Genomic DNA, 22,320 nt, shown 5'->3' with positions numbered 1-22,320 from the left:
TTTCCCGTCGAAAGCCACGCAGAATTTATTACGTAAGACTCCGACGTTCGATACTTTCGAAGAAACCGTCGCAAGGTTGAAGCATCTAGGAGTAGTTTCGCCTCTTAAATTTCGTTCAATTGCACAAAGAGCCGATAGAATTTCCGAGGACCCAATTTCAACCGGAAAAGGTCGAGAAGAACTCGCGTAGCAAATACAGAACCAAACGGGGGGGGGGGGGGTGTCAAAAGAGCGAAAGGAGAACAGTAAACATCGGCGATGGCCAGAGGGTACGTGTGGCGAGAATAAAAAAAATTCCTGTCCGATAGGGTGACGTGGCAAAGAATATATCGTCGAACCCCTTTTCGAGAGCTGCGAAGCACAAAGGGTCCTAAACGAGCCCCCGGGTGCGCCAAATTTCGGCTCGTGCGTGCCTAGTCGTAACAAAACCACCGCTACGCCGACTGTGCTCGCGTCTCTTACGCGGCCCACACAGTCGGCGTAATTGCCTGGCCTGAAACAAAAGAACGGTCGCAGGCAGGTGAAAAATACACACGGAATGGAAAAACTGGCGCGTCTCCAATTCGCGGCCCGATACGGGCTTGCCCTCGGCTTCGTTCTCGTGTAACGAACCACGGGACGCCTCGTCCTCGAGCATTACTGGAACCAGGAGTCCCGGTCGCTGTTCCACTGAATTTCTTTTTTCTGCGGTCTTTTTTTCTACGGACAGAGAAAGGCTAAACTCCTCGCAGTATCGATTCACAGGAATTTATCCGTTGACCCGTTAACCCTTTCGTTCTCACCGAAGATATTATATTATCGAATGAAATATCAATGTCATGTGTGTTTAACACTAGAACTATCAGGAACAGTGCATAAATACTAAGCATGATATCGTATTCTAGCAACTGGAGGGAAAGCAGCAAATCAATAATAGCTAAAAATAATAGAAAAAGTACTGATAATAACTTTGTAATTTTAAATAGAAGTTCTCATCATGAATTTTATAGTTTTACTGTTAAACTGTTAAAATCTTAAGTATATTATATGTCTCGTTCTCGACGATAGTATTATAATTCTATGTCATGCTTCGCATCACAACGTTTAGCGCATATTGAATCTGAATTTGGCGCTCTTCCGTCGCCAACTTCTCTTTATTTATTTCTAACCTCATCGTTTTGTGTAACGAACATGAGATTATCACGAGTATTTTTGAAGATGATAGTGGGAATACCGTTAGTACTGGATATACCTCAGTTATTTTATATGTATTATTCTTGTAATGTGATTAGAAAATGGGGAGGGGGGGAGACTATCATCTTCGAACGAGACATTTCATATAATCTTGCGATTAATTTGCGAGTACGTGCTATTACCATTCATTACTAATTGAATTATCCGACATTGACCGAAGATAGGAAACATTGACTTCATGCAGAAATTATTTCAACGCTTTCCGATACACAAAGCTTTTTATTACATTTTTTTATGGCACATATAAGCTGGGCAATGCCGATACCTTTGTATCGTATTAAAGGCAGAAAGGGTCGGATCGATATCTCCGTTACTGTCGGTTCTATCGAAAATTTGTATAGAACGAGAAAGTTTCAGAATTTAATGTGCAGTTACTTTCGTTATATGCCGGTTTACCTCAGAAACGCCGGTACCCGAGATATCGCATATTTTATGGTTACCCTCCTGTGACACCTGACACGAATTTTGTAGTGTTAACGAACGAAATGTCAAACTGATACCCATCAAATTTATCAATTTAATGACGCTTGTTACTCTGCTATATAGCTCGGAATTTTATATCTTTCCTCACAACTTAAGCAGTTCCAGATTGAAATACTAAAAATCATCGAAAAACTAGACGTAATTCATTACACGTTCTTGGGTCTTAGACACAGTGAATTGGAAAGAAATTTAGCTATAATACAATATCTCAAAATCTTAAATGGGGTGGTAAAATTGTTTTAGAAAATCGTATGCATCGAGCTCCACGGTTTCCCCACCAAGAAAATACAAATATTTTAATTTTCGTAAGCACATCTTGCATAACTAAAATAAAATTCACATAATAAAGAGCTGAAGAGAACTTGCTACTGAAATACATGCTACTAGTCACAGCTACTAGGTGAAAGATTTGGTACCGCGCTAACAATAGCTAACCTTCCCAAAGCGAAAGACGCAGTCAAGATTTCCAAATCCGTACGAGCAGGATTGATGCGCCAGGTCACTGAACTCGTATTTTTCGCAAGACAGTTGGCTTTCTGTTTCGACGTGGAACGTCGTTCCGTTTGGCACGGTCGTCCAGGAGCCGTGATATCGAGGAATATAGGAGCTGCTGAACCGAACAAAGGAAGAGAATCGGCATCGCGTCGCGGGTGACGTATTATATCTGCACGAGCAAAAGTCAAGGGAACAAAGTGACGTGGAAGCCCGCGTAATTGTCGCACGCAACAAAGCCACTGGGAGAAAGATTGGCGCGATTCCAGCCTCGATGTTTCCACGGCGTCGCCCTGACAAGACGCAGACCTGCGGCTCTACGCGCGTGCACGTAATTACGCTGGGAAAATCGACGCTACGGTTAAACCACTAGTCAGCAACGTTATCCTGTTTACCTTAAGGAGCAGGCCATCTAGGACGCGTGAAAATCATGGCTGTATTCAACAAATTTTTGTTCGGGAACAATTGACTTAATGGTAAATTTGTTTACTGGATTTTATTGTATATATTAGATGATAATGAAATAGTTTTAGTTCAGATTTTTTAAATAAAATAGCGATGCTGGAGCCATTAAGAAGCACTCGAAGGACACGAAGGGGCACCGTGGTCAACGATCAAACGATAAATTCCATCGGTATTGTGATTCGCCATTTTTATTCCTGAATTTTGATTTCAGATTCGTAATCAATGACCTCAAAAACCGCAGAATACCAATTAAGAATTTAATTTTGAGTTCATATTTAAACTCAATGTGAACAAAATTATTGACTACATTTATCGTGCGACATCTGTTTAATTATTAAAAATTGTGTACTTTCGTTGTATTTACGATGAAACAGACTAATGGATATTGAAAGAAAAGAATCGTGTTTACTGCATTTAGGTGCAGGCGTGAAAGGGTTAACCATCGTAAATTCGATGTATTAGTGACCGCATCGAGGGTTGATGGGGCCTCCATTAGGCGTGCAAATAAAATCAGCTGGAGACAAACAGCGGGACTGCGATAATTGATGAATCGTCGAATAAAAGCGTGTTTGGTTAAATCACTCACGGATACGTTGACCGTTGACCATGGTAAAACTATCCATTGGCAGGGCGTAATGGACTTACCTAAAAGCAATCAGAAACGTGTTAATTCAATTAAGCAGAACGTGGAAATTTGATTAAGAATTAAAATTGTAATACAATTAAAAGTCTTTGTGTAAATACATAAACCGAAAGTATTTACATATTACGTTGTATATAAATTAAGTTTGAGTTAAAGAAAGAGTGTCATTAATAAACAAAGGTAAAACTATACTCCTTTCAAAAATCTCCATTCTCTCATTATGTGCTCCAAGAAATCTAATTAAACATTTCACAGGTCTCGCTCAATTTACATTACAAACGGCGCAAGTTTCCACACCCCATGAAAAAGTCTTCCTAAATTGATACCAGTTCCTCCGTCAATCAACAAAGGATCATCCCATAGTCTTCAGCAGCAGGCTCATTATATAAGCAAAATCCACCACCAGACAACAAGATTAAATCCTCCGAGATTACAGGGGAACGTAGCGAGGGATGGGGGGTCCAAAATCGAAACAGTAACTCCGAAGAAGAATGACAGGTTTAAGAACGCGGAAGGGAGGCAGACGCACCGTCGAGGATGGAAGGAAATTTTTAGGGGGCGGTGGACGCTCTGAGCCGGTGTCTTGGCATCACGATTAATCGTCGCATCCATCCGAACGGACCTTCAGCAGCAACGTTCAGCGCCAGGGATCCCCCTTGACGCGTCTGCGATTGAGACGTCTCCACCCTCAACTCTGGATCGCACGTTAAACCGACCTAATCCACCCTTCACGGCTGTAGGAGTGGTGCACGCGCGCTCACGCGGCCCGCCCTGGAGAAATCTTACGGCTCCTTCTCACGAGTCGGCGGATAGCCAATTCCACCAGCGTACCACAGCTTTATTCAAAAAGAAAAAATGAAGGGAATGCCCCCAGCGGAGTTATTTGCCAGCGCGAACCGAGGGATGATTTAATGGGACGCCTGGAGGGAGCTCCCGATGACCAGTTCACTGTCTGCGGTGGAGAATTGTGGTGTTCTGCGATAGAACGAAGGAATAGTCCCGGAGAAAGGAATAATTATTGGTCTAAATATTATTTGTTAATTACTTCATACTTCGAAATATAAGCATAAGAAAAATTAAAAGGCAAGACACACCTTCGTTCAGGTTTCAATTCTTCATCTATGTTTGTAAAAGTATGCATGTATATTTTTAGTCTAATAATAATCGTATTGGTAATCATAATGATAATGCATGGAATGCATTTTAGCTCGAAAGTCGACTGACACTAAGGGTTGTAGGTGGAGCGTTGAACGGTGGAGAATTGTGGTGTTCTGCCATAGAACGAAGGAATAGTCCCGGAGAAAGGAATAAGTACTGGTCTAAATATTATTTTATAATTATTGCATGCTTCGAAATATAAGCATAAGTATAAGAGAAATTAGAAGGCGAGACACACCTTTTCGTTCAGATTTCAATTCTTCACCTATGTTTGTAAAAGTATGCATGTATATTCTTAGTCTAATAATAATCATACTGGTAATCATTAGACTGCAGATCTTTATGCATTTATAGGAAATTTGAATGTGCAAAACCTACAAAATGCAAACAATATGCAAGAATATAAAAAAGATTGAAAGTAAAGTTCATCTTATAATATTTGCAGAATAAAATAAATTCCTATTTAGATTCAATTTTTGTGGGCATGTTCACGATGATTTTATTTTACATAAAGATCCGCAGTCTAGTAATCATAATGATAATGCATGAAATGCATTTTAGCTCGAAAGTTGACTGACTAAGGGTTGAACGAGTAACCTTGGTCGGGAGCGAAACTTTTTCTCGGCGGTGGAGAAATCCCGTGGAAGAAAGTTTCTCCTCCTAAATCCCGTCTCTCCGGGGTGTCATTTAATCGATCCTACCGATGTCTGGAACGTACTTGAGCTTCCACGAGCCACTCTGTTCTCGCAGGAGAGGTATTCTCTCCTCGGTGATTGTAAGACACTTCACCCGGGCCAGAAGTAAACGTAAAGGCGGCCCTCGACTTCCTCCCTAGAATTAAACACTGCTGCGCCTGTGGAACTCCGCGGATTATACGCGATACGTCGAAAAGACAGTCTCCAGTGGAGCTATCCGTGCTCTGTGAGTAATTTTTATCGCGAGAGCCGCTTGGGAGTGAAGATCCAATTACTTGGCGCGAAATATACCAGCATAAGTCCAGAATTTTATTCGAGACGTTTCAACCACTTATATTTATTGTTAAACTTTAAGAATTAATGATACTGGTTAATAAAGTGAACAAATTACCTGGTTAAGAAATTAAGAAATTACCATGTTAAGGTGAAAGCACAGAATGGGTGATTGTGTACAATATCTACTGTAGATGTATCCATGAAAGTAGCTTGGAATTTAAAACATACATCAGTGATCGTATACAGTAATAAATATCATAGAATGCGTATTTTATGCATTTATGGTGTACAGTAATATGAAAAACATACCAACAATATAAATAAGGTACATCGAATATCATCTATTAATATAATAATTTAACATTTCGTTTTAAATAAGTGCACATATCCTTTGGTTATGTTTAATATGTACATATTTGTCGTATGAGCTTGCATTATAAATGCATAAAATTCGCCGTCTAGTAATAAGAATAGTAAATGTCAATTTTCGAAAGCAATTACATCGGACGACTTGGTGATTGTATACATTTCCTAGTGCTTTTGTACAATCATCCCATTTGCATAGATAACTTCAGCATAGTTAAAAGTTGTAGCCGGGGTACTATCCCAAGTAAACAGACCAGCTGATGTGGCAGAGGATACTTGGCTCCACCTGCCAAAGAAGTATTCCAAAGACTATTTATCTTTCCAGGAAAGGAAAATCGAGTCTCGAAGTACGAAGGATAGAGAGGTAGCGTCAGTCGAAGGGTCGAAGGGTTGCGAGTCTCTCCCAACCGCCTATCCAATTTTCCAGGGCTTAACCAGTCCGTTGTTTCTTCTCTTTGGCTCTGATCGAGTCGCGAGACGCAAAGACTGCTCGTTTCCATCGTTTGGTTCGCGCACGACGGATTTCCAAGTGACACCGATAGAAGGAGGCAGTGGAGGGGTGGCTGGTATCCAAACGTAACGCTCCAATTCGTTTTATCCGGTCGCTCCCATCGATTACATGGTATTTTCTAGAGATTAGTTTTCGAGATGAAGTTCTCGTTTTGTCGTCTCCTCTGGCATCACCGGATGCCCTTTTTTACTTTGTCGACGCGAAAATGATTCCTCCTCTTAGCGACACGCAGAAATATGATCACTTTGGCGAGGGTGGCTTCTTCCAAAGACTAGAGAGACGAACTGGAGTTATTTCTTAGAGACTTTTCCAAGATTTCATGGCTATAAATTATAACAAGAAATTGTGAACTCTTTTGTCAATTCTAAACCATATTTGATGATAAGTTCACTCCTTGCTTGTTTCTATTTCAAGCATAATAATTCCTTTCCAAAGAGATTAACGTGTCGTTTGAGTAAAAGCTCGAGCATGATTTTCCAGGGATGAATTTTCGAAGATGCTTGGACTGTCGTATAATACCTAACTTGGAAGCGTTAGCTAACGATAAGGACATGTCTGGCGAACGCTAGGCAGCTAAGCGAGAAGATAAAGGATGCGGAAATATTAAGGCATCCCTTCGTGGGATATGCTTGTTTATTTAGTATTGATGAATGCTAATGTATTCTCGAAGAGGGACGCGCTAATTATTCGCGATACAGCACGTTCCAGCTTATGCCCCTTATGTTCCGTCCCCAACCCTAATTTAAGTTATTGCCGCCTGGACCGTCTTGTACCGCAAGTAAATACAATTCAGACATAGACGAAGCGGAACCTGATGTTATCGCGTGTCCCTATCAAGCATCCTTGTCAACGAGAAGTATAATTGAATGGTTAGAAATTTGATATATATTTCGTAACCTATTAGAAAATAAATTTAATTTATTTGCTTGACAGGTGGGAGTTCAGCTTCAAATAGAAATCAACTCAAATCACAGAAATGAATATTTCATACATTCACAAATCCTTCTGTACAATTACTTGATCTCGTACATTCACCAATGACTCGGCGATTATATGCATTGATCAGTGATTCTGTACAATCATCCTATTTCATAGACTCACGAAGTCCACAAGAAGTTGAGATGCAAACGTGTTCATTTTATTCTCTCATGTTAGTATGCAATATTTCTGAATTATTTCAATATTAAAATAATAGTTCGAAAGTTCATATCAGCAGTTTGTGGGTGAAATATTTATTGTACGTTTAAGATAAATTAGGCCTAAGTGGTTTAGCCTCCCACTTCGAGAGATGCAGCGAATTCGTCACAAGAGAATCATGAGGTGTGATCGCAATTACGTTGGAAATGGTCAATTTTCATGATGACCCCATTACGTGAAATTTCACGAGAGCCTCGGGGGGTATTATATCGGCGCTGTTCAATGCTGATGATATAAGATGGGTTCGCATGCGAGCCGTAACAATGTATCTTCATCAACACGGACGAGTGAAAGGGGCATAGATAAGTGGCGTTGCGAATGCTATCTATTAGCTTGAACAGTGAGTTTCGCAGCATCGTTTCCTGACCCATACGGAAATGCGATCTTGAAAATCCACGTCCATTGAAATTTAAGTACTCCAAGACTGAAAGTAGGTTGAGTATCAACATTTGCAGGAATGTGAAGATTCCAGGGCTGCAAGTGGAACTTTAATACTGAAGTTAATTTCCACAATAAATAAAATGATTTGAGTAAAATATTCCAACTGATAATTCTACAGAAAAATCATGGGAATTTTGTCGATTTAATCAATTAAACGAGTAAATTTATTTAAGTTCCATTATCTTTGAAATGAAATAAAAAAGGAGTGGCCATCTTCTCGTCACCAAATAAAATTTTAATTATTTGGAGAACCTATATATTTATAATATTCCATAAAGATGTAGCTATTTCAACATTTACTTCATTTATTTCTCCTAGCATCCACACGTTGTAATGTACTTATTATAAATTTGGTTTTCTACTATGTCTAATTCCTCAATAACAAATATAAACATTTGTCATGGTGGACAAATAATGAGATCGTAGAAAGGTTCCAATATACTTCACGCTTCGAGGACCACGATCGACTTCGTTCATCATCTCGAACATCCAATAAAAACCTAACAATTATTATTTACACCAACAAATCCTTTAACCGCTTACTGCTCTCGAGACCCAACGTTTTCTTTGCTCTTAAAAACTTCCAAGAGCAAAATAAATTGTGTTATTGCAAACGAAAGATTATCCCCAGCGTGATCTTTCTTTTATTTCTTCCCTTTCAAGGAGAATCTATCGCTAAAAATCGAACGATTTTCAGCCAATCGATCTTCCCAGTTGCACAAAAACACACCAAGCGCCCGTACAAACATCCATTACAGCTACTTCGCGAAGAGGTCCAAGATCTCGGAGTAAAAGGTTCTCCCTTGCTCTCAGCTTCCGAAAGGACTGTAACTGGAAGCGCACTCGTTAGACGAGAAAGCCTCCGTACACAGGATCAGGTCGCACGAATAACTCTGCCTCATCTTCCTCCCTCCAACGTTCCCTTTCCCCATCCCCCAGGGAATGAGTTGCTCCTGCGGCTGGGGAAAGCTTTGAGGTGTCACGGAGGAAGTCTTGTCTCGCTGGGAGCCACGCTTTGCCGAAACTTTTGATAGTTCTAGGCTGCGAGACGCTTTATGCGTTAACTCGAGTTTCGATCGAGTCAGTCGGGTTGATCTCTTGGCGTGTTCATTAGGATGAATTGACATAAATATTTACAGTAAATTAGTCGAGTGGAGATCCTCGTTAGGGACGTTCAAAAGTCGACTTCTTGAATTTGATCTTCTGTAATGTAGGAGTTTCTACGGAAAATAAGGAACTGAGATTCCATTCCACGATCCTCGGAACCTCGGCTTTTCCTACACGATCAATCCCGTAACCTACAATTCGTGCTTTTGTTTCACTCCTTATTTTGGAGTATAGGAGGCACGATATTAGAGTAAGTGTGGTAGGAGCAATAGAAATTGCATCACTTTTAAAAAATATAGATTTACTACTTGATTGATGCATTGCGCAAGGGGCACCTCTATGAGATATTGTTTGATACATTTTGATAAATAATGTTACATAATGCTTTAATGGAATGGAATACCTTTATTTATTTTATTGTTTCATTGTATTTTAGTTTTATTTTGTTATATCGTTATTTATTTGTTTTTTTCAATAATAGAAATGGTTACGGGTTACGTGAGAATTAAAGTAAAAATATTTTTACTTAAAGAGGATGTATTTATTGCAAATTTTATGTATCAATGGGGTACGCAAATATAAAAAATGTGTATTAAACATAAACAGAATGTACACACCAATTCAAACTAAAATATGAATATTATCACATTGTTTAATGAAATATACTTTGCAAACGTTTTAGATACGTTCATATTACCATACACGTCATAAATACACGAAATTTACGGTCTAGTTGTAACCAATCGAACGATAGCACGAAGTTTAAATTATAATATTCATAGCACGTTATGCTAGATCTCATCAATCTCCGTCGTAAATTGCCACCCATGGAAAATATGCTGACGACGAACTTATGAAATAATTCGTTTACAAGTCCCCAGGGTTTCGAGGCCAATTTGTTTACGGAGCGTGGACCCCCCTTCTAGCAGGCACGAGGAAAAGTGTAATCAACTTTAGGAGCAGGTGACTCGATTGTATTCTAATTCAATTCCTGTATGTACGACATAATTGAATTAAATTCTGCTGGCTACGTCGCACATCTAGGAAGAGAGGACGTGGCTCTCTACGGAAACATATTTTTAAGCAATACGCTTTTGAGTATTAAAACTGCTCGTGACTGTAAGTAACCCTCTTGTCATACTCTCTGTTATCGTTAACTGTCTATTACAACTGTCGAAAGTGATAGTATTAATCCCTTGTTAATTATTCTTTGTATTTTTTGATCTTCCTACTTTATAATTGATTTTAACCCTGTACACTCAGGACTCCTATGTTGTGTATGACTAGACATCAGTTTTCACCTCAGGAGCACCATTGTCGAGTTCCACTGGATATTTTTTCTCACTACAGTTTCACGCGTTCCAAATATGGAATTGGGGAAGGCGTGGAACATATGATAAACACGATCGTCTAGATGAAAAGCCTCATTTCATTTTCGTACAACCCGAAAGAAAACACTAGGATTGTTAGTGATGGGCACGAGACGAGATAAATCGAGATCTCGTCTCGATCTCGTCTCGATTTCGAGATGTGATTCGAGATCGAGATTACTTGTAACATTCGAGATCAATGCTCCGCTTCAAGGTTGCAAATCCCAAACATAAAACGCTTCGCCGTTACTATTCCAATCGACGAAGAAACTCCAAGTCCTTCAAGAAACGAAAGATCCAGATTCAGGGTCATAACCCTATCCTTCCTTGCACGCACCCCCCCTTCCCCCCTAGGCGATATCGCAAGGATGATTTGATCTCTTTAGAAAGTTAATGGGACGCAGAAGGAACGGGAGATCGCGCGCTATTAAGGTCGCGCTCGCGATCGGCCCACTTTCGGACCGAAGCCGAGCGTTCTCCGAGAAGAGAAATCGATGTACAACCTTTCGATGTGCACGAGCTGCGTCGAGTGGCTCGCGGAAGCGGAGTAAACGGAATGCTGGACTGGCGAACTTTTGCCCATCGAAAGTTAGATTACTTTCGCGCGGCTTACGCCGGGTCATCTGACGCCTCTGGTTCGGGAAATAAGAAGAGACCCAGAGAACGTGGTCGTGAGGCTTTGGGAAACGATGGGAGCGCGGGAACGGCCGGGGACGAAGAAAAAACTTCCTTCTGAGGAAAAGGCTTTGGAACTCTTGGGGCGCTGGTCCGTAACTTCGCGTATTTGGAGGGCAGGCTCGATGCTGGATCTCGCGATGGCGTTGGTAGATGCTGAGCAAAGGTATAAAGTGAGGCGAGGGACATGCTTGTACATTGAACTGTGGGCTCTGTTTTTGTAGGAATGGAAGCTGGCGAGGGTAATGGTCAGTAGTGATGTGATTGATCATGTTTGAGTTTCGGAGAGCGAGGAGTTGTGTATGGGTTCACTTGAGAAGATGAGAAGTTGATTAACGCGTTGATAGCCACATCACCTATGTTGGGTGCTGCTCATGGAACAAATCGATTAACTTCATAAAACAAAAAGTTGAGAAATGCGATGAAATAATGTGCATTATTTTCTAAAATTCTCTTCATAGTAAAAATTCAAATGAATATTCTAGAATGCATAAATACAGATGCAGCTTTTATCTAACGATATATAAAATTAATAAGAAAGGATAGTCAAAGATGTCATAATTTCTATGTGACTGGTGGAATTGATCGATTTGTGCAATGTACGGCGCATACGCGGATTACATTGCTTTTCATTGAATAACTAAAAAAATTAATTCTGAATGATAAGTATAACAAAAAATAAATTTAAATGAAATTCTTGAATTTCGATGGAGTTACAGATATAAATACCGCGATAGATGTTTGATTATGTAGTTTCTAATAGTCTGTAAACAAAATTCATAGCAGAAATTTTCAAGAGTGTTAGTCCTGCAGACGTGTTAAAGGAAAGCACATTAGAGAATTGAGCCATAAGGCGATAAGAATTGTAATTCTGTACCACAGCAAAGAAGAATCAGCGTCGAAGAAGGACCTAGAGTAACCGAAAATAAGTCGGAGAGGTTCAGTACCAAGAAAGAAGAAAATAATAAAAAACAAAGCAAGTATAGGAGGTCGATAGCAAGAAAGAAGAAAATAGGAAAATACAAAGCAAGCGGAGAGGGTCAGCACCAAATAGGAGAAAGGCAGAAAAATATAAAAGAAGTCAAGTCTTTCTAAGCATCAACCGAAAAGCACTATTTTCTCAAAATGCATTTCGCCTGTCACGCTGCTGCGATTCTCAGCCTCTCAATCGACTCAATAACACGCTGAGCGCATTTTGCGAGCACGTAGCGAGGGAACACCGAACATGCCACGGAGATTCCCTGAATTTTAACTGCACCGTGGAGAAAATTGCCCGGTCCAGTAATTGAACGAACTCGTGCCCGTTGGTTTCCGGTCCAACAACTAGCACGGTTATGACGGCCACCGCTGGTCACCGTGGGAACGGTTCGGAAGACACGTGCGTTTTTGCCGCACGCAGCCGCACGGATACATCAAACTCGTAAACTTTCATAATCTCGAGAGTAAAGTCGTTCCTGAATCGCCGCGGCGGGAGTTTGTCGCTACTTTAAAATGTAATCGCTGCGCTCAACCGTGTCCCGCACTTAAATAATTATTTGGTCGACCGTCTCGGTTATTTTTCTCGTCTGCAAAGTTCGCAAGCTCTCAGGTCTACATCCTTAACAAAACTTTTAATTTTTGAATTTCTTTTTTATTTAGCCGCCGTTCAAAGCCGCAACATCGACTTAAACGCCTCTTTTCTCTTCTTCTTGGAAATAACTCTTTCACCTACGATTTACTGTAGGATTGTACGTTGCCATAATCAAGTATGAAATTCCTTGCGCCTAACTCGTGTTTTTCTTCTTCGACTCAAATTCTGTACCACGAGTCTCACACGTTGTTAAAGGTTAAGCTCTTATGAAGCTTCTGGCATGGAACATGTGGTGCGTTTTAAACAGACTTTGCAAACCATGTTGTAAGCAGATGAATTCTACTGAGAATCATCCACGTGTTTAAATTTCATAAATTGTTATCTCAATTTACCGAATGTCCATGCTGGACAAACTGTAAATGTAATGGAGGTACGAAAACAAACATTTTATTATTAAGAGAATTTTGTTTGATAATTTCGGATTCTTTGATGGTACGAAAGCAGTAATTAGTAGTAATTTTGACCACATTGCAATAAATACTAAGATCAACAAAAATTCTTGCTTTCATTTACTTAACTCTGAATCCTCAATGCAGAAGTTATTGAAAGCTTCTAAACTATATTGTTCAATACTCTTTAATCTTTATACTCAATACAACCCGAGATTTCTGTTCTGATGTTAGAACACAATCCTCTCATCGCGATTACCTGACGTATTTTCAGTCGTACACGTACGTTGGAGCAAGATCATCCTGTGCAATCAAAGATACAGGAGGCATTGTCTGAATCTTGTTAGTCCCGTGATTTCCCCGAACGCTCGCTGGAGATTCTTGGCACGGATGATTACGATACAGCCAATCAGAGTTTCTTGGACCGTCTCTGCTCTGAGAACAGCCACGAAGAGGTCATTGTGGAGCCTCCTCATGGTATACACGTGTAATGTCTCATGGAGAACTAATACACATATGGTGAATCTATATTAGATATTCGACATTTGTAAAAGCATAAATATTTAGCCACAATCAAATAATTATACTCGTGCTTAACTTTATGATTTTTCTAATACGCGACAGAGCAAAGAAAAATATTTTATAATACTTTGACCTGAACCAGATGAGATTTGGATCCGAAAATTGCCATTTTTCTTGCAGGACACGTGTTCCTTGCATAGTGTCCTTCGTGTTTTCCCGTCTACGACGCTACCCATACGAAACGATCGCATCGTGCTCGTGCGAATTCGTTCCGCCATGCAAACTCGTGGTCGAAACGAACACGAAGGATTTGCCCCTCGACGTACGGAATTTTTATTATAGCCGGCGATAGCCTCCAGTGTCCCCGGTTTTCCACGAATTTCCGTTAAGTGTCATTAAATTATTCCGTCGTTTAACGGAAAACCTCACGTCCAGACTTTTTTCGTCCATGGAAATATTCCAATTGCTCGGGAATCGCGACCTATTCAGCGATAAAAATTCCTTGCAATTATTCTTCGGGTCTCATTAAGTTTTTTCCATCCTATTCTCGAGGATCGCGAGGACTTTTTCTCGTGATACTTGCCACTTGCTCCGATTTCGGTTCGTCGATCCCAGATGTCGAGAATTACTATTATTACCGCACAGAAATAATTCTCTACTTTCAGTTTGTCAACTCTCGTTTTAATACTTTCCAAATTTTAATTTTGAATCCAATTTCCCTCGCGACGAACTGAAGAACTAACTTATGTGACTTTAACATTTTGCGATCGTATTTTTAGACATTGGTGACGTACTGGTCGGAATTAATTTCCGAAGAACGAGCAGTGATACATAATACGCAAGATTGTGAAGGATACTATAATAAGGAAAAAGTTATTCTCTGGAAAGAATTCTTTTTTATTCTAAATTCCAGCGATACATTTATCTGTATATCAATCCGTTGGAAATCTTCGAGCAAGAAGCCTCTAATTCGACCAACATAAATTTCAGGGAAGGGATTTGCATATATTTCGGGCACGAAGGGGTTAAACAATCGCGCCAGGACTGGACGTTGACGAAAGAATCGTCGCGTCGTGGCTCGAATGAAATACAGCCACGAATTTCGCTACCGCCGGTAACGGTAGCAATAATAAATCTTTGTTCAAGAATCGGGCGATTTCGTCTCTTCGATGAGACATTGAAAGAGATCGAGGGTCCTCTCGTCGTTTCACAATCAGTCCCGAATGAGGGATTGTCGAGTGTCAGGGGCCGAGAGCGTTTGCTCTACTAGCAAACGAATTCACCTCGGCTGAGCCCGCCATCGATAAAGATTCATTCGTGCCCTTCTCGTCGGATGAGGTTTCATCTTTTTTCTTCGACGTCCAATCGAATCCCTCTCGGGAAACGGAAGGAACGTTGAAGAGGCAAACCCTTATCAACACTTGTCAACGTGACATCAAGAACGACACTTCAACAACATACCTACTTTGTTTCTGAATACGCAGGTCTCCGTTGTTTCAAAAAAGGAAGCCTGTTTCAGGTTCAAAGGAAACGAAAGGTATTACATTCTACATTTGTTTGAATATAGCTGCTTGCATGAGAACAGAGACTCTTATTAGAAGGTTTCTACTTAAAAAGATCGAAGTAAAGACAGATTAAGTTAGTTTTTACAAATGTATGTTTTGAATGTTTTGGCCATTGTAAATATTTTTGAGGTCAATGATAAATTATGATAATGTTATACGTATATATAGGCATTCCACACTTGTTAGATACTATAATAAATTATTATAAATATAGGAAGCTGCTATAACTGTAAAAATCTAAATATATTTCATACCCACAATGGGAATTTAACGTTTCAAACCTTTTCGAATGTTTAAAAATTCTATTTCCAACCATAAAATTCCTGCCATGTAGCCCCAACAACCGCAGCATTTTTTTCCAAAGGTATTTTATTTCTGATAAAATGAAACCTTGGCCATCAATCGTACATCAATATCAAAATTACTGTAATTTAAGGGACCTGTGGCTCTTCGAAACCGCTTTATAATTTCTTCAGAAAACCATACCTCTTTGCACGGTTTCGTCACAGTAACGCCTCAGACTTCATCGACGAAATGGCATTACTTCTTAACGGTGAGTTTTGAAGAGTACAAGTCATGTGATCCTTCCGTGAGGAGGACAGGGCATATTAGAACTCGCTGGAGCGACAATCACGAATCGACTCCCGACTCGAGCAACTGTTCAATATCAGCTCACTCTTATTAAGTTCAGCAGGAAATCGCGCGGAATTCTGTAGCAAAATCTACGCGAGAAGCCGTCACGTACATCGATCCGGATAGAATCGAGCGAATGTTATTAGAATTCCGTCCATTTCATCGACGTTTCGAAGTCACTCGCTTGGGAACTCAATTTTATAAGCTAGCTACTTCTCCGGCCCTTGAAGGAAAGGGTGAACAAAGTTGCATCGATAAGCACCGTTGCTCGTATTTAACGCGAGTTAAAAACAACTAGCAAGGCGGGTAGGGGTCTTAAGTAGTCGTTTCGTAGCTTCGAGATTCATGCAAAGTTCGTTGAAGCTCCTGAAAGAAGAAGGAAACCTCGTTGGCCAATAGCCTCGAAGTTCGCCTAGTTTTCGACGCGGTCGAACAGGAGGATGAGAACTCGATAGCAGGGATCGTCGGTGCGAGGGAATTTCCAGAGTATCTAGGATCTCCGGGGTAGAAGCCGGAAGTTCGCCAGAATTCCCGATCGGATGCAACGAAGGCGATCCTTAACCCGTTTCGTTGTTTCGTCGAAAACGCTTCGCAAACCGGAGTCGGGCAACAGCTTGAAAAATTTCGACATCTGGCTCGATTGCTTTTGTCTGAACGGAACTTGGACGATCCTGACTGATGCGTCGCGCACAGTGGTCAATTTTAGAAAGAAAGTTGTCTACTGCAGGTATGTTTTCTTCGGGTTTGATCAAACGGTGAACTAGTTACAGAAGAATGAAAAGTCGATCGACTCTCGACCATTTTCTCAGAAGCGGGCAACTCTGTTTAATTTTAACCTACCACAAGAGTGGAGTTAGAGGGTTGGAGTTTAATAAAAATTGTTTTCTTCCTCGCAGGCTGTTTACGAGCAACATAAAGCGGTCTCAGTTTCTTGTAACAAGAAACCTCTAAAATAATAACTTGAAAGCTTGCCATCTCGTTTTTGCAAGCAGGATGGATATATATATATATATATATATATATATATATATATATGTATATATAATATATATATATATCCTGCTATTTATTATATTATATATATATAATTAAATTTATTATATTATATATAATTTTAATTAGCTAATAATAATTTAATATATAATTAAGATTATAATAAAGATATATAAAGATTTTATATTCGAATATATAATAAATTTATATATATATCCTATCCTACTATAATATCTTCTATTCAGGAATATGTCAAGGATGTGAAAAATGGTAATATAGCACAACGCTTGAATCTAATAACTGTTTACTACATAGACTACAATTCACCCATCAGTGTGGCCTTCTTCAAGCAAGCATAAACCTCTTAAAAATAATGCAAACGCGTAACAATAAAACGAACAAATTTGAAATAGACGTGACTAATAGAAAATACACGAGGAAAACTATTACAAAAATTAAATTGAATATCGCATAAATGATAAACGAGCTGCGCCATGATCAGTTTTACCGAGTAACATATCGAACGCCAACTAATCCTAATAACTTTCTCTTCAGTTTTAATAGGAACATAAATTCCTACAAGAATTGCAGAACCTCTTCACCTACGTGGTGAACAAATCCGACGCAATTTGCCTCCCTTCGAGGATCCCATCGACGCCACGACACGCGAGAGTGGCATTCTGTTCACAGGGTAATTGAAAAAGAGAAGATTGCATAGGAGCTTTATACAAAATAGATGGCTGGCTTCGTCACGTTCATTTTTCTCGCGTGAGACTGCCCGAGATGTCGATTTATTGCTAACCCCTTTCTATAATGGCTGGTCTGATAAACCAATGGCTACCGCACAACATGGACACGATGTTTCTTGAACGTGCCAGGCTCGTGGAGCGCAGTTAGCACTTATCGTGCTGCAAGGGCCGCGAAAATGTCACGATTTAACGATAATGGCGCATTCAGGCCTCGTCGGGGAACTCGGAACACGGTGTACTGTGTAAAATCTTGCGGCGTTTCGAGCTGCTTCGAGGATGTGGGTAGCTGGATGACATCCTGTCGTCGTTGAACTTATGGTTGACAGTTATTGCTCTTACCTTTTGCTTATTCCTTAATGGACTCCTTAATTTGGCGAGATAGGACATGCTGCGCCAGAAAGCTGTGGGAATTTCGATGATGCGAGACGTTGAAGTAGGAGAAGGTTGCAGGGAGACTATTATTTCCAATAGCCTATTAACGGTAAATCCTTATACATTTAATAAGATTAATGAAGCTGAATTCAGCAGTGATTGCGGACTTTAATCCGATTCCCCTTCAAAAGGGATAATTTACCATGATAGAATTTTTATTCAACCGCCGAACGATTGTCCTCTGATGAGGTACATGACCAAGAATGAGCTCAAACCCTTATGAACAGAACGATGATCGCCTCTGCAGGCGCCCATTCAACGGCCGCCATGCAGTAAGATAAATGAAACGTTATTACCAGCTAGACCCAGATCCCTGGCTTAGGCGCTGAAAGCTGCGCGGAGCAATTGTTTGCAAAGATATTTCAACTAGCATTAAGTTTCGGACCGAAATTTCATTAAATTCTAAACATTTCAATATTTCTTCAGGGGATCTTTATGTCTTATGTAATTAAGAAATTCATTTTTAACGAGGTTTCTTAGAAAAATTTTTTTTTTTTCTACGCTGTGTAATATTTGAGCCGTTCACTGCACAAATCGATTAACTCCACCTGTCCACATAAAAATTGTAACATTACTGACAATTATTGTTTGGCTATTCTTTCTTATTAATTTTATATATCTTTAGATGACCCCTAAATACCGATATAATATTTATTTGAATTTATATCATAAAGGGAATTGTAAAAAACAATTTATAGATTTAAGAAATGCTCAATAGAATTTTAGATTAAAATTCGAAAAATTGACGATGCTATGAACAAAAGAGAACAGCATCTTAAAACTTTAAATCTGTTTTTCTCGAAATTGTGTTCTACGAATTTTGTTAAAATATTATTCCAAATATACATGAAGCTTTCGAATGAAAACTTTCATAGTTTGTAGAACAAATATTTGCGCACCCAGACCTAACCACAGTTTTGTGAATATTCATTTCTCTTCATTTATTCCAGTGCTATAAATGAATAGATAACTACTTCCATAAGGGAACCAAATATTTTCCAGGCGCACTTCTTTATCAACTGTTTGCATCGATGTATAAGAATGTGTAGATGGTCCTCGATATTCAGTGAATATTCAATTCAATTCAATTTGAAAACAATCCATTCAGCAGTCCTTTCCTTATAAATTCCTGAATACACCTCCATTTCAGAAAGTTCAAGCGTAAGACCCCATTCGAATTTGTTGTTTTACATCGCTGCTTTTTTTCTTCCCCCTATTACATCTGCTTTCATCTTCAGCAAAGTCAAGCGTCCAACGCTGGAACCAGCTTCGAATCTTTTCAGGAAATTTTACTGAATTTTTTGTTCTGAAGTCGAGTTGAAGCCGATTAAGAGCACTCGGAGCGGAAGTTTATTGAAAGAGACGTTCCAACCCCGAGCTTCTTTTCAACGATTGAAGAAGGCTGCAAGTTGAAAATTGTTCTCCTATTCTAAGTACTCCGTGAGTGACTCCTGCACAGTCGAAGATCCAAACTCGCCTAGTTAGACAATGATAAAAAAATATGGGCTCTTTGGTGCTCGTTCGAAAAGACAAGTTTTTACTTAAAATTCATGTGTACATTCTGTAAAATGATGGAGTAAGTATTATGTTTGGAAGATACTTTTGGAAGTATTTCTATTAACTGTTTCTTATAGTTTTGTTGATTAATTCGTTAAAATACAAATTACTGTTCTTTATGAATATGCACATATCATATAATGTTTTCTAAGTATTTTTAGTACATTTTTAGTTGTCACGATTTATATTTGTGATCTTTGTGAATTTTACTAAGTGCTCACTCGTAGTAGAATATTACATGTTCGATCAAATTTATGTTGAAATGTAGATGAATTACCTTGATACTTTCTACTCAAATGAAAACCATCCTAATAGAAGTTTTCCAACAACCCCTCAATGCTACATTAAAAATGAAAAATGAAAGTAACCTATTTAAAATGTACGAGAACTACCCTTCTAATTGTACCAAAAATTATCCATTACAATTCAAAGCAACAATAGTCTCAAAATGTGTCGACATTCGAGACAGTTACCTGACATAAAATGGCCACTTTCGAGCACCGTGCTTCCACGTCCGCGGCTCTCCAGCGATGCGTTTGGATTCAGTCCCAACGTAGCTATACATTCTCCCTTAAATATACACCTGAACGCGATTTCCATACAATTTATCATGGACGGCCGCTTTATCTCGATCCGAGACGTCGTCGCGATAACATCCAGCTCTCCAGGCACAACTTATTTCTCCTGTCGAGGCGCTACAGCTCGGAAGAAAATAACGAATCCGTTCCTCGACCCATTTCCCGGTTTCTTCGCCGAGCCCACCCTTCGTTCACTCCTGTTTCACCGGAGTCTCTTGACTCCCGGGGCCGTGTCTATTCTCCTCGACTCTCGGGCAAGCGAGAGCCAAAGAAGATTCAAGGAAATCTCGACGGTCTTGCCGTTCTCACCTTGGAATCCCTCTTCAGCGTTGGCGGAAAAGTAAACGAGAAAAACGCCGCGACGAGAGACTCGCGAGTCGGACGAAGAGAGAATAAACAGCGCTCTAGGTGAAGGGTGAGGGGAAACTTGCTTCTGGAAATTATTAATTTCGATTCCAGGTCGACGCCAGGCGACGCGAATTTTTCGATGCAATTATACCGACTCTCGACGAACTCCCCGTCCACTCGTCCTGTGAATTATTTGCCAGCCTCGAGACACGCCGTCTGACCCGCGCTGGCGTATTCTACTGGCACGCTCCGGACAGAATTATGGCTGCTCCGCGCCGTGACTCGAGCTCCGCTACTGTTCTGCTCGTTTGAATCGCAGTTATTAACGTGGATCGATTACTTCTACACTTGTCGCTACACTTTTATTTATTTTTGCTAACAAAGTGGTGGTACGTATCTTGAGTTGACAGGAAGTTGAAAGAGTGACTCGAGTGGCAAACTTTGAATTCTTTTCTGTGTTTGAAATTCGATAATAAAATTCTGAAGCTGGACATCGCAAATTTGTATCGTTAAGGCGAAGATAAAAATTATGAAATACGTTTTCAAATATCAATGCTGTAAGTATGTAGTGAACAAAATAAAAAGGTTTTTTATCATTTTTTTATAACCAGAAATACAATTTGAAGTGACATAAATTCACGTCAGCAGTCGTGAATGAGTTAAAATACCTTTTACTCTTTGGTGGTTATTAAAATAACTCTTTTGTAAACAAGAAAGTGTTAAGTCGATCTACATACATATATACTATTTTGATAGATTAATATCAAATGCAAAAATCACATTATTAAATCTAACAAAAATTAAAGTCACATGTTATAAGAGTTTTCCTGAATTCTAGTTGGCATATATTAAAGCAGAGAATCTATACGAAGTTATACTCTGAAGTTTCAGTAGTATATCGTCCACTATCAAGAACTGAACAAATTCTTTCAAAAAGGACCTACACCGAGAATCGAAACACGCAGTAAAACATACACGCATGAACTGGTACCGAATATAACTCCTCAAAGTCGTGAGGTGTTTACCAGAAACTTCGTTGGCGCAAATCGGGTTATCCTCGACGCGGCAGAGGACTTCCAAAACTTTCCAGTCGACTCTTCCCACACTTTCAGAACGAACGAACAAACTGGAAAGATTCACTCGGAACCACGGGAGCGTTCGGTGTTTGACGTTCCGCGCGAATTTTGTGGAAAGTTTCGAGTTTGCCGCACGCGCTTGCGTCACGTACTTGTTTGTTTTGCGGGAAATTCGAATCGACCGCGACGAAACGAGACGGCTCGACGCACTGTGGACGATAAATCAAGCCTAACTTTTGCGATGCTCTACCGCGAAGTCCGCGTATGCACGTGGAATATGCAATTCGACACGTACGAGCGGAGACCCACGTACGCGACAGGCTGCTAACTGTTCTAAACAGCGCTAAAATCGATGTGAATCGCGGGATATCGCGCCGCCTGACAGCTCATTCCGCGAGCTGGGCACGTGTGACGATTTAAATGGAGGATCGCCGATGCAGGGAAATCTTTGGAATTGCGCGCGACCAACGTGATCGGATCGTGACAACGGTTATGTTTCTGGTTGGGAGAACGCTGAAGATTTCATAATTAGAAGGTTTGGATCGAGTTGTAGAGTTTAAGCAATGTGCAGAAATTATACTATAAATACTAGATGAGGAAGAACTGATAGAGTTTTGATAAGGAATTATCTAAATCAAACATACTGGTTGAAAAATGGAGAAAATATTGGGTTGTCCAGAAAGTTCGTGTTAATTTTTAAGAAATATTCAAAGGCGCATTTAAATTTTGATTTATA

The 22,320-nt window shown here is 39.9% G+C and overlaps 1 protein-coding gene across 2 annotated transcripts in view; it reads right to left on the bottom strand.

Annotated features, from left to right (window-relative positions):
* Positions 1 to 22,320, bottom strand: part of LOC128889737 (polypeptide N-acetylgalactosaminyltransferase 2) — a 286,331-nt gene that overhangs the window by 175,759 nt on the left and 88,252 nt on the right. The window lies entirely within an intron of this gene.

Source organism: Hylaeus anthracinus, unplaced genomic scaffold, assembly GCF_026225885.1.
Source record: "Hylaeus anthracinus isolate JK02 unplaced genomic scaffold, UHH_iyHylAnth1.0_haploid 11997, whole genome shotgun sequence".
NCBI lineage: Eukaryota > Metazoa > Arthropoda > Insecta > Hymenoptera > Colletidae > Hylaeus > Hylaeus anthracinus.
Note: the sequence above shows the minus strand (reverse complement) of the source record. Positions and strands in the feature narration are given on the sequence as shown.